At 45.0% G+C, this 14626-nt stretch overlaps 1 non-coding gene and 1 pseudogene across 1 annotated transcript; both read right to left on the bottom strand.

Annotated features, from left to right (window-relative positions):
• Nucleotides 1-1143: 1143 nt before the first annotated feature.
• Nucleotides 1144-1566, bottom strand: LOC147001452 (small ribosomal subunit protein uS5 pseudogene; annotated as a pseudogene).
• A 12686-nt stretch (nt 1567-14252) lies between these two features.
• On the bottom strand, nt 14253-14384 carry LOC115032688 (small nucleolar RNA SNORA17). The gene has a single exon (XR_003838317.1). It is a non-coding gene; the product is annotated as a small nucleolar RNA SNORA17 (small nucleolar RNA).
• Nucleotides 14385-14626: the final 242 nt, after the last annotated feature.

The raw sequence follows: 14626 nt of genomic DNA, 5'->3' as shown, positions 1-14626 counted from the left end.
GATGCAATCCTTTAGCTCAGTGTTTCCCAGCTGAGAATGACTCTGTTTCCCAGAGTTTTGCCAATTCTAGAAACTCTTTTTTTGTCATGGTGAAAAGGACTGTAGGTTACTGGCAGACAGAATCCAGGGATGTTACTAAACGTTCAACAGGACATCCTTGTGCAAGAAAGAACTAACCAAGAAGCCAGCAGGAACGTTCATGAGTAAAAAGGTACTTGCCACCAGACCTCATGACTTATAACTGTAAAATATACTTTCCTTGTCAAAGTTTTATTTTAAAAATTAATGTAGTGTGCCGGGCGTGGTGGCGCACGCCTTTAATCCCAGCACTCGGGAGGCAGAGGCAGGCGGATTTCTGAGTTCAAGCCTGGTCTACAAAGTGAGTTCCAGGACAGCCAGGGCTATACAGAGAAACCCTGTCTCGAAAAACCAAAAAAAAAAAAAAAAAAAAAAAAAAAAAAATTAATGTAAATAAAATTCTCAACAAAGTGTTTGTTTATTTATTTTTAACAGACTTAATTCACTTGTTTTGTTTTTTTTTTTTTCTTGTATAAAAACCCTTATGTAGCCGGGCTTGGTGGCACACACCTTTGATCCCAGCACTCAGGAGGTAGAGGCAGGCAGATTTCAGAGTTTAAGGCCAACCTGGTCTACAAAGTGAGTTCCAGGACAGTCAGGGCTTTACAGAGAAACCCTGTCTCAAAAACCCCACCCCACCCCCCCAAAAAAAACCTTATGTGGTAATCACAGCTGGAGCCTGGGTCCTCTGAACAGAGACTCTGGTGTGGGTTTTCACAAGATGATCAGTGAGTTCCTGATTAGAGATTTGGTGAACACGGTCACTTTTCAGAGGTCAGGGGTCAGGTAGCTATAGTTCTTGGAAGTGGCATCAAAGGTGGCCTTGACAAAGTTGCCTAGGGTGGCAGTGCAACCCCTGGCTGAAGTGTAGCAGTCCTCTATACTGGTCATCATCAGTAGCTTCTTGGGCACAGGAGCAGAGACAATGCCAGTGCCTCTGGGGGCAGGGATGAGACGCACCAGCACAGAGTCACAGCTGCTTGTCACCTTGCATGGAACAGTGTGGGGCTTGCCAATCTTGTTCCCCCAGTAGCCTCTCCACACAGGGACGATGGAAAGCTTGGCCTAGATGATGGCCCCTCGGATGCCAGTGGCAACCTCCTTGGAGCACTTAACACCAAGACCAACGTGACCATTGTAGTCTCCAATAGTGATGAAAGCCTTGAACCTGGTCCGCTGGCCAGCCCGAGTCTGCTTCTGCACTAGCTTGATTTTCACAACTTTATCCTTTAGGGATGCACCCAGGAAAAAGTCAATAATCTCAGACTCCTTAATGGGCAGGGAGAACAGGTAGATCTCCTCCAAGGACTTGATCTTCATGTCCTTAACCAGGCTTCCCAGCTTGGTGACGAGGATCCACTCCTTGTCTTCAGCTTTACCTCCACGAGCCCCGAGGCCTCGACCATGACTGCTGAATCCTCCGTGGAAGCTGCCTTGGCCTCCTAATCCTGGGCCTCCGGGTCCTCCTGCTGTCCAAATGGCCCTCATCTGCTGTTTGGTGTTTTCTGGAAGAGGAGAAGGAGGAGGAGGAGGAGGAGACAGATACTTTTGGAGCATCAACTATATACCAATCAATGAACTAGATGCTGGGAATATAATAAGGAACAAGAAATGATTCTTGAGGACCAATGAAATGGCTTAGAGGGCAGAGGAGCTTGCCACCAAGACTGCTGATCTGTATTTGATCCCCAGAGAAGGAATGGATGACTCCATAGTTGTATTTTGTTCTACACACACACCATTGAGTGGAATTGTGATCATTTGTACATGGGCACACACACAGAGTAGACAGACAGACAGATAAAATATAATAAAAAAGGGAGATGGAGGATGATGAGAGCTGCCTCTTGATCTCAAAGTGCTTACAGGTCAGGATTTGGTTGGGAAGATACAGAGCCATTTCTACTTTGGAGAGCTGTAGGAAATAAAGGAGAATACAGGATCTATGCTTCATCATTTCTGGAGAGGGATGAGACAGAAAGACACAGGTAAACAACTACAGTTGCCAGAAAAGAAAACAGCCAAGAAGAGCAAGATCTCTGCCAGTGATGGAAATCGAGAAAACTGCTGGAAGAGGGCTTGACTTGGACCTGCAGGGAGCTAGGTGAGGACTGGGTAAAGTGCCGGGAGGACTTGGAGACAAGGGGAGAGGGCATTTGAGACAGAGAGAACTGCAAGAGCCAAGCACAGAGTGTGTGTGCCAGGAACACACAGACTTGCTTGGCTAAGGCACAGCAGGCCAGTGAGAGCCTAGACTGGGTCCAAAGTGGGTCAGTTGAATAAGAATACCCGTGACCCAAATTGTGCCCATATTTCCTATAATTTACCGCAGCACTCCCAGGTGCACCCAGGGAAGGAGAAGTTTTGAAAAATTTGGTGACTTAGCAAATTGTTAGCAAGCCAGTATTGCTTTGAGTATCAGGACTGGCTTACTATATCTCTCAGAAAGGCCTGAGGAAGGACAGAGATCCCGATACACAATAGAACATATCCTTCCTCATTCTATAAACAATATGTTGCTAAATTTTATTTTCAGAGAAAAAAAATATCTCAGGAATGAGTTCTTTCCTTTTGCTCCCAGATATAGAAGAAATGAGTGGACACCAAAAGAGAGTGGGAGGGGAAGAGGGCAAGGGCAGTGAACAGGGAGACTGCTCAATTTGTCTGAGGAACAAAACTATGCTGAAGAATTCATTTGCAAAATCTCCAGTTGCCATAGCAGTTGGTCACTGCCTTTTCCACTGTCCCTCCTTTAAAAGAAGTCTTTTCCTACACAGACATCATCTTTGGTGTTGACCTTGAAGAAGAGTGGAATTGTTCCTTTTCACTTCTTTTCCCTTTTCCTTTTCTTCCATCCAAATCCAGCTGCACCTCTGGGAAGACTGTGGTGGCAGTCATTTCAGAAGCAGGACCTTAGGATCAAAGGAGCAGCTTCAAGCTGGATCTGGGTTTAAATGCTCAGTTTCTGCCTCCAGAGGCATCCTGGCACTTACTTAAGTGAGGAGGATAGAGGTTAAGAGAGGTGTAAGTGGCTTAAATATAACATGAACATTGGCTTGCAGATTATAAACAGTGTAATCAAAATCCTCTGAAACTCAGGGAGAGACAGGATGGAGCAATAATGATTAGAGCATCAGCCAGTGTTCACCGAGCATGTACTTTATGCCAGTTGCTGTTCAGACTCTGTATTCCACCTAAACTGTCACAGCCAAAACTGAAAAGTTGGGCACAGGGTTCACTAACTGAACACAGGACGTGTGCCAGAGCACTGTGCTGAGAGTGTGATGGGCATTTCCCAGGACAATGTCTCTGTTTTATTGGGGAGACGGAGGGGATACATGGGTTGCTCAAATCTACAGCCCCAGGAGCAGGGATCAAGGCAAGGCTTTTGTACTCCATGGCTCATGAGCTTCAGTGCTCCAGATATGGAAACGGAAGACTGGTTCAAGGTGTCACAGCCAGCAGCCACAGACTGGCATCTCAAAGGAGGTCTGTCTAATACAAGAACTCAAGTGCTGACATTTTGTAAGAATAAAAGTAAAGAAAGACAATTTGTTACTCCTTTTGGGTAGCCCTGGCTGTCTTGAAACTTGATCTGTAGACCAAGCTGGCCTTGAATTTTCTGTAATCCTCCAGCCTCTGCCTCTGTACCCTCTGCTGAGATCACAGGTATGCACTGCCATCCCCTGCCTTTAAAGACGCCTATAGCCAATAGCTGGGCAGAAGAGAGATAGGCAGGGTCTAGCACACACAAGGTTCTTTTTTTTTTTTTTAAGATTCATTTATTTATTATATGTAAGTATACTGTAGCTGTCTTCAGACACTCCAGAAGAGGGCATCAGATTTCTTTACGGATGGTTGTGAGCCACCATGTGGTTGCTGGGATTTGAACTCGGGACCTTTGGAAGAGCAGTTGGCGCTCTTAACCACTGAGCCATCTCACCAGCCCCACACACAAGGTTCTTAATTCAAACTGGAGCAGCACCTCTCCTCTCCCCAATATAAGCCTTAGCTTGAGCTACTATAACTAAACACCTTACCACTGGGTAATTAATTATATTTATTTACTTACTTTCTTATTTATTTATTTATCTATTGGTTGATTGATTGGTAGATTTGGTTTTAGAGAGATGGTTTCTCTGTGTAGCCCTGGCTATCCTGGAACTAGCTCTGTAGACTAGGCTAGCCTTGAACTCAGAAATTCACCTGCCTCTGCCTCCCCAGTGCTGGGATTAAAGACATGTGCCACCTTTAAGGACAGAAATTCCATTTATGAAAGGCTCCACCCTCAAAAACCTAGGAATCTCCCTAAGGCTCCACCTCTCAATGACTCTAGGCATTAGGCTTAGGTGCAAGAATTTAGGAGGATGTATGGATTCAGGCTATTTAGAGACAGAATCTTTAGTTCCTAGACCACCTGAAAACAGAACTGCTTACAGCATTCTTATAGTGGCTATGTGTTTCTAAACTGAACTCTCTGGGAACAATACTATCAGAGACACTGAGGAGAAGCACCGTATTTCTAGGATGGATTTTGGAAAGTACAGTACACTTAGGACATCTTATTGTGTCAAATAAATAAATAGATAAATAAATAAATAAGAAGGGTAGTAATCAAGAAACAACAGGAATCCAGTGGTAGTGACACACACCTTTAATTCCAGCACTTGGGAAGCTAGAGCCAGCACATCTCTGAGTTTGAGGCCAGCCTGGTCTACAGAGTTAGTTCCAGAACAGCCAGAGAAATCCTGTCTTGAAAAATCAAAAAAAAAAAAAAAAAAGAAAAGAAAAAAGAAAGAAAGAAAGGAAGAAAGAAAGAAAGAAAGAAATTATAGGAATATATTAAAAGGCCTCACACAGAGGCCAGATGGAAGGACTTAAATCTGGGCAATTAGCACATCAAAGTAAATAATTATAGGGCTGGGAGATGGTTCAGTGGCTAAAGTTCTGCCCTGTAAGCATAAAGACCTGAGTTCAGGGCCAGGCAGTGGCCTGTAATCCCAGTACTTGGGAGGCAGAGGCAGGCAGATTTCTGAGTTGGAGGCCAGCCTGGTCTACAGAGTGAGTTCCAGGACAGCCAGGGTTACACAGAGAAACCCGTCTCAACACTCCCCTACCCCTCCAAAAAAAAAGACCTGAGTTCAGATCCCCAGAGCCCATGTTACTTTACCTCTTACCGTGATAAAAACAAACAAACAAACAAACAAACACCCCAAAAACAAAAAAAAAAACAAAGACCAAAAAACCTGAGAGAAGCAACAGCAACTTAAGGGCCTAAGAGATGGCTCAGCAGCTAAGAGCACACACTGCTCTTGTCCAGGATCCAAATTTGTTTTCTTTCTTTTCTTTTCTTTTCTTTTCTTTTCTTTTCTTTTCTTTTCTTTTCTTTTCTTTTCTTCCTTTTTTTTCTTTTCTTTTCTTTTTTAATATATTTTACTCAGAACATAAACACAGATAGAAAGTCTTAATTACTCTAGAGCCATCAATACTAAGAGTTCCAGGGACTTCAGGATACTGAGTTGCAAGGAAGAAAGAATGGGCAATAAAGCCCCCAAGCTATCCAAGGCCAGGTGATGACCTCATCTCCATGAGTCCCGTGCACTGTGCGCATCATTTAGGAATTCCAAATTCGTTTTCTAGAGCCCATGTGGAACTGCTTACAATCATCTGTAACACTGGATCAGAGGATCCAGTGCCCTCTTTAAGCACCCAGACATACACTCACAGAGACACATAGATTATATATATATATATATATGTATATATATATATATGTATATAAAATGTTTTTAAAATAAAATTAAGGGGGGGAAAGGTTTTGTTTTGACTCACTATTTTAGAGCCTGGGGTACATAGCTTGGAACAAGAAACCCCATCTCAAAGAAGGTAGAAGGACCAACACCTGAGGTTATCCTCTGACCTCTGTGAGTGTGCTGTGGTGCTGTGGTGTGCTGTAGCATGCTGTAGTGTGCTATGGTGTGTTGTAGTGTGCTGTGTTGTTCTGTGCTGTGCTATTGTGTGCTATAGTGTGTTGTGGTGTGCTGTGTTGCGGTGTGCTGTGCTGTGGTGTGCTGTAGTGTATTATGCTGTGCTGTAGTGTGTTATGCTGTGCTGTAGTGTGTTGTGATGTGATGTGATATGCTGTGGTGTGCTGTAGTGTGTTGTGTGCTGTGCTGTGCTGTGTTGTCCTGTGTTGTAGTGTGTTGTGGTATGCTGTGGTGTTCTGTGCTGTGCTGTGCTGTGCTGTGCTGTGCTGTGCTGTGGTGTTCTGTGCTTTGGTGTGCTGTTCTGTTCTGTAGTGTGCTGTAGTGTGTTGTAGTATGCTGTGGTGTTCTGTGCTGTGCTGTAGTGTGTTGTGGTATGCTGTGGTGCTGTGCTGTTCTGTAGTGTTCTGTGCTGTTCTGTGCTGTGCTGTAGTGTGCTGTGCTGTGCTGTTCTGTGCTGTGCTGTGCTGTGCTGTGCTGTGCTGTGCTGTTCTGTGCTGTGCTGTAGTGTGCTATGCTGTGCTGTGCTGTTGTGTTCTGTGCTGTGCTGTGCTGTGCTGTGCTATGCTGTGCTGTGCTGTGCTGTGCTGTGGTGTGCTGTGCTGTGCTGTGGTGTGCTGTGCTGTGCTGTGCTGTGCTGTGCTGTGCTGTGCTGTGCTGTGCTGTGGCATGCTGTTCTGTGGTGTTCTCTGCTGTGCTGTGCTGTGCTGTGCTGTGCTGTAGTGTGTTGTGGTATGCTATGGTATACTGTGGTGTGCTGTGGTGTGCTGTGCTGTGCTGTGCTGTGCTGTAGTGTGCTGTGCTGTGCTGTGCTGTAGTGTGTTGTGGTATGCTATGGTATACTGTGGTGTGCTGTGCTATGCTGTGGTGTTCTGTGCTGTGCTGTGCTGTTCTGTGGTGTTCTGTGCTGTGCTGTGCTGTAGTGTGTTGTGGTATGCTATGGCATGCTGTGCTGTGGTGTGCTGTGCTGTGCTGTGCTGTGCTGTGCTGTGCTATTCTGTTCTGTGCTGTAGTGTGTTGTGGTATGCTATGGTATGCTGTGCTGTGCTGACACCTGTTTGTGCCTTTGCTTAAGATTATAAAATTATAATAACGCATACTATAAAACAGAAATCCACAAGTCTGTAAAAATAAATCAATATGCAAATATGAAGTTCAAAAGATGTTTTTAATTATATGTGTATAAGTGTTTTGTTTGTATGTATATGGCACCAAAGGTGTGCCTGCAGAGGTTGGAGGACATGGGATCGCCTAAAAACCAAGTTACGTGTGGTTTGTGAGCCGCCATGTGTGTTGCTCTTAACCACTGAGCCATGTCTCAAGCCCCGGGTTCCTGTTTGGTTGTTTGTTTGTTGTTGTTGTTGTTTTGGTTTTTTTTATGGTGCTAGAAGTAAACTTATGCCTTCACACAGCCTAAACAAGGACCCAGTACCCAGCCACATCTCCAGCTCTTAAAACAGCTTCTTTACAGTAAAATAGGAATGAATCCATGCAGATAGAATTCCAAGATTAGAAAATCACCATTTGGCCGGGCAGTGGTGGCGCACGCCTTTAATCCCAGCACTTGGGAGGCAGAGGCAGGCGGATTTCTGAGTTCGAGGCCAGCCTGGTCTACAGAGTGAGTTCCAGGACAGCCAGGGCTACACAGGGAAACCCTGTCTCGAAAAACCAAAAAAAAAAAAAAAAATCACCATTTGGAAACCATTATAGAAGTAGTTACATCGGCCAACAAACATCACTAAGACCAGAAGCTGAGAACTGGATAAAGAACAGGCTATTTACATAGTCTCAAAGTCGCTCCCCACAAAATGCTTAACACTCACAAACTGAAAGAGGGTTAGTTTCAAAGTGAGAAGTCTGACAGAAAGTTAGCATCACCAGCTAATGGCACCAACTGAAATCCTGCATTATCTGATGAGAGAGGGTAAGAAAAGCCCATGGTAATTCTTCAGAACTGCATTGACCAACCTAAATTGAGCATTGTTCTATCCCTTTAATCTTCAAAAGCATAAGGAAAAGTCGGGAGTATACACCTATAATCCCAGTACTTGGGAATAATGGTTTAGTGGCTGCTTTTCCAGAGGACCTGGGTTCAATTTCCAGCAACCTCATGGAAGTTCACAACTGTCTCTAACTCTAACTCCAGGGAATCTGACACCCTCACACAGACATACTTGTAGGCAAAACACCAAATGCATATAAAATGAGAAGGAGGAAGAGGCAGAGGAAGAGACAGAATGATTGCATCGACGACTTTTGTGCTGGAGTGGCTGTGGTGGCGGTGCGACTGGTTTCAGGGGACGCAGGGGAAGTTGCCCACACAACCATTGGCAACTCCAGTCCCAAGCAATCCAATGCCCTCTTCTGACCTCTCCAGGCATCAGGTGCACAACATGTTACACGTATATGCATTCAGGCAAAACACTTATTCACAAAAAAATACACATAAGCACATAAATCTAAAAATAAATAAGAATTAAGGCACAGGTAAATATAAAAGGCTGATCTTGGGCTAACGCCTATACTTACAGACTTTACTGGATCATTAGAAAACATTTGCCTACAAAGTAGCAGGAGTTAGTAACCTGTCAGCCAGTCCGCTGAGGTTTCTGGGTTTTGAGAGCCATATTTGCAGTTATGTAGGATACCCATGTTGGGAGGCATTACACTCTAGCCTACTTGTGAATAGTGGAGCACAATGCTGTCAATCTCCTGCATCTGGTTCCGACTAGCAGACATTATTTGTAGCATATTTACAAGAAAGTGGTAAAGAATGGGTGACAGATTATGAACATTGTTAGTAATCAATGCCTATTATGTAAATAAGTACTAAGGCCCGGGCAGTGTATTTTCTGATCATGGTCTGTCGGTATAACAATATCAAACAATCACTAATAAACAACATGGTAGAAACCCTGCCAACTCCTTACCTCTTTTCCCTCCTCCCATTCTTTCTTCCTATCAGAATCCCAGTTTTATTGAGACATGGCTCCCTTGAGATGCTTCCTAGGTCTGGGAGATGAAGTTTGTTGCTCCAAGCCAGTCATGGTTCAGGCATGAGCATTTTCTGTGAGTCTGGCTCAGGCAATATGGCTGGGGTAAGGTAGAATTTGGAGAAAGATTGTCCCTGCTCCAATATGACGTCCACAGGTAAAATGACTCCTCTTCTGTTAGGTGTGATGGTTGACCAAGCTAGCTCAGTCAGCCAAACTGGGTCTCAAGGGAGGCAGTGAGCATTGAAAAGAAAAACACAATTAGACAACATTATAAGATAACTCCAGCCAGTGCTGAGGCGGAAGTGGGTTTATTTTCCCAGTCTGTTTTGGTTTGGTTTGGTTTGGTTTTGGTTTTTTGAGACAGGGTTTCTCTGTATAGCCCTGACTGTCCTGGAACTCACTCTGTAGACCAGGCTGGCCTTGAACTCAGAAATCCACCTGTCTCTGCCTCCCGAGTGCTGGGATTAAAGGCGTGTGCCACCATGCCCCGGCATTCCAGTCTACTTTTATATCATTCTAGGTACATACAAAGAATATGGTGAGCCCTAAGGTATAAACAAAGTAGCCAAGGAACAAACAAAGCATAAACAAAGGTCCCATGATTACTGTATTCAGAGACTTAATGAGACCCATCAAGATACAAAGAACAACTGGGCAGTGGTGGCACTCCTTTAATCCCAGCACTTGGGAGGCAGAGACAGGTGGATTTCTGAGTTTGAGGCCAGCCTGGTCTACAGAGTGAGTTCCAGGACAGCCAGGGCTACACAGAGCAATCCTGCCTCAAAAAAAAAAAAAAAAAAAAAAAAAAAAAAAGAGTAAAAATAAAATAAAAAAGAAAGAAAGAAAAAAGAGATACAAAGAACACATTCCTCAGCTGTATTCATCTTGAGCCTACTTCCTAGTCCTAGACCAATGTCAAATTCCTGCCAAATTCCTAGAAGGCAGCCCCAAAAGCTCTCCACAGATGGTGTCTCCTTGTGATATTCCTACGCTGCTGCAGCCTGACTTACAGGAGCTGGGCCAGGGGGTGAATGCCGACATACTACAGATAACAGATAGAAAGACAGACAATGGATGGAGCCTGTTCCTGACAATCTCATTTTCTGCTGCATCTACAAACACAGTAACCACTCTGTCTCCTACCTGTAGGTAATTCTCATTATTCACAGAGTCTGTATTTACAAATTCCCCTAGTGCTTGGGCGTACTTGCAATTGTAAGATCAATACCTGCAGGCCTTTTGCATTTGCTCACTGTTACATGCACCCGCTCAGCAGTGTGTCTAGCACTGGGCGTGGAGGTGGGGAATTAGGGCTGCCTAGAGTGAGGATGAGGGTGAGACTCACCCTGGATACAGTCTCCTTTGACTCTAGTTATCTAGGTACCATGGAGTTCAATCCAGAAGTATATTTAAGAAAAAGCCATGATCTAGACACTTAGGCCAGGGATGGTGGCACACACCTTTAATCCCAGCACTCGGGAGGCAGAGGCAGGTGGATTTCTGAGTTCGAGGCCATCCTGGTCTACAGAGTGAGTTCCAGGACAGCCAGGACTACACAGAGAAACCCTGTCTCGAAAAAAAAAAAAATCTAGACACTTCACAACAAAATTCTCAGGCTGAGCTATTGGATTCCCCTTGAGAAAGCTTCAAATAGACCATTTCTTTGCAAATAACAGTTTACTTTCACAAAAATAGATGACCTAGCTCATGATCATAATTAGCCTTCTGGAACTGAATGACAAGCCAGTGGCTCTCATTTTCTTCCCTTCCCTGATGCTGTGGACTTCCCACTGTTCCTCAGAACACACATTTTACTGGTAGGTATGTCATGTTTTGTTAATTATCATATTACATACATGTTATGTCACATCATTAAAAGGGCAAGTATTTTGTAGATGAAATAGAATGATTTTGTGTGTGTGTGAGAGAGAGAGAGACAGGGTTTCTCTGTGTAGCCCTGGCTGTCCTGAAACTCTCTCTGTAAACCAGGTTGATCTCAAACCTCAAACTCATGGATGCTGGGACTAAAGGTGTGAGACACTGCTGCCTGGCAGAATAAAGGTTTTTATTGTTGTTGTTGTTTGTTTTTTGTTTTTTGTTTTTTCAAGACAGGGTTTCTCTGTATAGCCCTGGCTGTCCTGGAACTCACTCTGTAGACCAGGCTGGCCTCGAACTCAGAAATCTGCCTGCCTCTGCCTCCCCAGTGCTGGGATTAAAGGCATGTGCCACCACGGCTGGCAGGAAGTTTTACAAAAGGTTTAAGAAGGAAATCCATTCTCTCTCTCTTTCTCTCTGAGTGTGTGTGTGTGTGTGTGTGTGTGTGTGTGTGTGTGTGTGTGTGTGTAGGGTTTTGCACATGCTAGACAGTGATCTATTATGAAGCTAACATTCTCAGCCTGTTCTTCTAATTTTATTTATTTATTTATTTATTTATTTATTTATTTATTTATTTATTTTCAAGACAAGGTCTCATATTTCAGGGCCCAGACAGACCTTTTTTTTTTTTTTAAAGATTTATTTATTGATTATATAGTACACTGTAGCTGTCTTCAGACACTCCAGAAGAGGGAGTCAGATCTCGTTACGGATGGTTGTGAGCCACTATGTGGTTGCTGGGATTTGAACTCCGGACCTTTGGAAGAGCAGTCGGGTGCTCTTACCCACTGAGCCATCTCACCAGCCCCCCAGACAGACCTTGAACTCCTGATCTTCCTGCTTCCATCTCCCAAGTCCTGGGGTTAGTCACTCTGGGCACCTTTCCCCTAATTTTTACCTGTTGGGGTTCCAGTTTACAACATTTAACCACAGAGAGAGGAGGGGGAGGAAGAGAGAGATATCATTGTGATGGTTATTCTTTGTTGTCAGCTTAATAGATCCAGAATTAACCCAAGTGTCTAAGTACACTTGTGCGAATGTAGGGATGTGTCTGTTTTTTTTTTCTTTAAATTTTGATCTCATTCTCTCTCTTTCTCCCTCTCTCTCTCCCTATGTGTGTATTGATTGTTAAAAGATATATTTATTCATTTTATGTTCGTGACCTTCAGACACACCAGAAGAGGGCATCAGATCCCATTACAGATGGTCTTGAGCTACCATGTAGCTCTGGAATTTAACTCAGAACCTCTGAAAGAGCAGTCAGTGCTCTTAACCACTGAGCCATCTCTCTGGATCCAGGGATGTTTTTCCTAATTAAATCATTTGAAATGGGAAAACCCACTTTTATTTATTTTTTATTTTATAGGGACCCATAGTTGAAAGATGAACTTTAAAAAAAAAAAAAGATTTATTTATTTTATGTATGTGAGAACACTGTTGTTGTCTTCAGACACACCAGAAGAAGGCATCAGATCCCATTACAGATGGTTGTGAGCCACCATGTGGTTACTGGGAATTGAGCTCAGAACCTCTAGTAGAGCAGTCAGATGGCTCTTAACCCTGAGCCATCATCTCTCCAGTCCCCAAGACTGATTTTTTTTTTAATGATTTATTTTTATTTTATGTGCGTTGGTGTTTTATCTGCATGCATATCTGGGTGAGGGTGTTGGATCCTATAGAACTGGAGTTACAGACAGTTGTGAACTGCCATGTGGGTGCTGGGAATTGAATCCAGGTCCTCTGGAAGAGCAGCCAGTGCTCTGAACTCCTGGCCCATCTCCCTGGCCCCAGGGTAGATCCACTTCTTTTTTAAAACTTTTTATTGGCTCCTTATAAACTTCATATCTTGCACCCAATCCCATTCATTTCCTCTCCCCTTGTACCCACCCTCCACCATTGCAACCTCCTTCCCAACAGAGAAAAAAAATATCTTGTGGAAGCTGTAGTATGTATGCCTCCCAAATTATACCCTTTTGTCCACACTTCTTTGCTTGTGAACGTTCATTGCAAAATGACTTCTTGGTCTGGTATGAGGCTTCTGGCTTCTGCTACTCTCTCAATACTGGACCCTGATTGGGATTCCTCTCAGATATCCTGTTGTTGCCCTGTGTCATTGAAATCCAGTAGTTTTGGATCAGTAGGGCTAGCTAACCCCTTTATGCACTCCAGCAGTTCATTGATGGGTAGATGTTGGGGTGGAGGTCAACTCAAGGTCCTGGGTCTGGGCATGAGAGGCATCTGAGTTAGTCAGCCTGTTCTCCTGATCTCCTGCCCTCCAGGCCGATTCACCCGAAACCCTGCAACTAGCAACCAGCTCTAGCCTACTGCCAAGTGAGATACTGGGCCCACTCTCCCAAGTGTTGCAGTTGGTGAGGTACATGGCCAGTTCTCGTACTCTCATGACCCCTGGGAGGGGTGCAGCTCTCCTGCTTGCCATAGGTGGCAAGGGATGAGGGAGGGGAGGTGTTATCCTACCACCTATCCCACCACCGCACCACAGACAAGAAGCATGGCCGGCTCTCCCTTACTCACACCCTCAGGGCCAGCTCATTTGCAACCCCCAGATCTAGGACCAGCTCTACTGTGCTGCCCACTGGAGGTGCAAGGCCTGCTCTCCCAAGGGCTGTAGCAGGGGAGGAGCAGGGACAGCTCTCTTGTCCTCATGACCAGGTCTCCCACCACGCCCAGGTGAGAGGTGGAGCCAGTTTGTACAACCCTCAGACATCAATGCGTCCTGGGGCAGCACCCCAAACCAGGGATGTCTGCCTGGTCTTTGGAAATAACAGATCTCTGCTGCTGCAGGACCACTCATCCAGATATGGCCCCTGGTGGCAGCATAGGCCAGGGCCCTACCATGGTCCCAGGTGGCATCACCAGCTTCTCGCATCAGGCTGTTCCTCATTGCCCCTGAGTCTGCAGTTCTGCCTCTCAGTTATGTTTACATCCTTCTGCTTCTCTTTCTCTGTCATTTCTCCACCACTCCCTTGCACCTCTTAGTGGCACCTGGCATCTCTGAGTGTCTGGGGTTGTCTTGGGAGTGATATCAGGAGTGCTATGCTGCTCATGCATTATGGCACTGGGCAGAGGTCATCTCAGGTATGGTCTGCACTGCACCCCCAGGCCTGTAAAGCACCGGACTGGTGGTCATTTCAGGCTAGCTCCCTTTCTGGCCCCAAGGCAAGGTTCATCTGTCTCGGGCTCACTCCCACTGAGAGCTGGTAGTCTTCTTCTAATCTCCAGCTTACTCCTCACCCTGGGAACCCATCTGGACCTGCACAGCGCCAGACTGGTGGTTATCTCAGGCTCTCTGTTTTCAGGGAATGTTAGGCTACTAGTCATTCAGATGTTCACAGGTCAGAACACTGGGCAGAGACATAACTTCCCTCCTCTTTGCCACCTACTAATGCACACGTGACACAGCAGGTATACCTGCAACCCCTCTAGGAGCAGGAAGACCCACTTTTAATTTGGATCTTTAGAGGTGGGAAGATCCACCTTAAATCTGGGCTACACCTTCTGGTGGCAGCCCAAGTAAACACAATGGAAGAAGGAAGCTTGCCCTCTCTGCCTGCTTGCTCTCCTTCTCACTGGTCAGTCCACTCCTTCACTGGCGTTAGAGCCTACTGCTTTGGGATTCTGACATATATTGAAGATCAGCTGAGACATCCAGCCTCATAGACTGAATGAACTACT

The sequence above is a fragment of the Mus caroli genome, unplaced genomic scaffold (assembly GCF_978045245.1).
Source record: "Mus caroli unplaced genomic scaffold, Mus_caroli_1 scaffold_13, whole genome shotgun sequence".
Classification (NCBI taxonomy): domain Eukaryota; kingdom Metazoa; phylum Chordata; class Mammalia; order Rodentia; family Muridae; genus Mus; species Mus caroli.
This window is presented reverse-complemented; position numbering and strand designations above follow the sequence as displayed.